The following is a 1,830-nucleotide window of genomic DNA, read 5'->3' on the forward strand; positions in this document are numbered from 1 at the left end:
TTCAAGTCTGGGTTCTGTCTGGGCCACTCTAGGACATTTAGAGACTTGTCCCAAAGCCACTTCTGCGTTGGCTTGGCTGTGTGGTTAGGGTTGTTGTCCTGTTGGAAGGGGAACCTTCACCCCAGTCTGAGGTCCTGAGCGCTCTGGAGCAGGTAATCATCAAGGATCTCACTGTACTTTGCTCCGTTCAACTTTCCCTCGATCTTGACTAGTCTCCCAGTCCATGTCGCTGAAAAACATCCCCACAGCATGATGCTGCCACCACCAAGTTTCACCGTAGGCATGGTGCCAGGTTTCCTCCAGACGTGACGTTTGGCCTTCAGGCCAAAGAGTTTGATCGTGACTAGAGAATCTTGTTTCTCATGGTCTGAGTCCTTTAGGTGCCTTTTGGCAAACTCTAAGATGGCTGTCATGTGCCTTTTACTAAGGAGTGGCTTCTGTCTGGCCACTCTACTATTAAGGCCTGATTGGTGGAGTGCTGCAGAGATGGTTATCTTTCTGGAAGGTTCTCCCATCTCCACAGAGGAGCTCTGTCAGAGTGACCATCAGGTTCTTGGTCACCTCCCTAACCAAGGCCCTTCCCTCCTGATTGCTCAGTTTGTCCTGGCGGCCAGCTCAAGGAAGAGTCTTGGTGATTCCAACTTCTTCCATTTAAGAATGATGGAGGCCACTTTGTTCTTGGGGACCTTCAATGCTGCAGAAATGTTTTGGTACTCTTCCCCAGATCTTTGCCTCGACAACAATCATGTCTCTGAGCTCTACGGACAATTCCTTCAACCTGATGGCTTGGTGTTTGCTCTGACATGCACTGTCTACTGTGGGACCGAATATAGACAAGTGTGTGCTATTCCAAATCATGGCCAATCAATTGAATTTACCACAGGTGGACTCCAATCAAGTTGTAGAAACATCTCAAGGATGATCAATGGAAACAGAATGCACCTGAGCTCAATTTCAAGTCTTATAGCAAAGGGTCTGAATACTTATGTAAATAAGTTATTTCTATTGGTATTTTTAATACATTTGCAAGAAAAAACGTTTTGCTTTGTCATTATGGGGTATTGTGTGTAGATGGATCAATTATTTTTACTCAATTTTTGAATAAGGCTGTAACGTAACAAAATGTGGAAAAAGTCAAGGCGTCAAACTTTACGAACGCACTGTACATAACTACATGCAGGGGAGAGTGCCGTAGCTCATATGGTTATAAATGCATAAAAGGCATCTTTAAATGCTCAACGCACTGGGTTAAATACAAAAACACTTTCAACGATTCTTATTAAAAAGTAAATGGTTCCTTATGAGTCTAATGATGTTTATTTATCCCAGTTAGTTGACTGAAAACAAATTCTCATTTCCGGCAACGACCTGGGGAATAGTTACAGGGGAGAGGGAATGAGCGAGCCAATTGTAAAATGGGGATGATTAGGTGAAGGTATGATGGCCAGATTGGGAATTTAGCCAGGACACTGGGGTTAACACCCCAACGACAAGTGCCATGGGATCTTTAGTGACCAGAGAGTTAGGACACCTGTTTAACATCCCATCCGAAAGATGGCACCCTACAGAGGGCAATATCCCCAATTAGTGCCCTAGGGCATTGGGATATTGTTTTAGACCAGAGGGGGTGCCTCCTACTGGCCCTCCAACACCACTTCCAGCAGCATCTAGTTTACCATCCAGGAACAACCCTGCTTAGCTTCAGAAGCAAGCCAGCAGTAGGATGCAGGGTGGTATGTTGCTGTCTTTATGAACCATTGAACACAAGTGTCAGGAAATGTTTTAACTTATCTCCATTGTCAGCCACGCAAGCAAATGAAACCATTCTGA

The sequence above is a fragment of the Salvelinus fontinalis genome, chromosome 17, assembly GCF_029448725.1.
Source record: "Salvelinus fontinalis isolate EN_2023a chromosome 17, ASM2944872v1, whole genome shotgun sequence".
NCBI lineage: Eukaryota > Metazoa > Chordata > Actinopteri > Salmoniformes > Salmonidae > Salvelinus > Salvelinus fontinalis.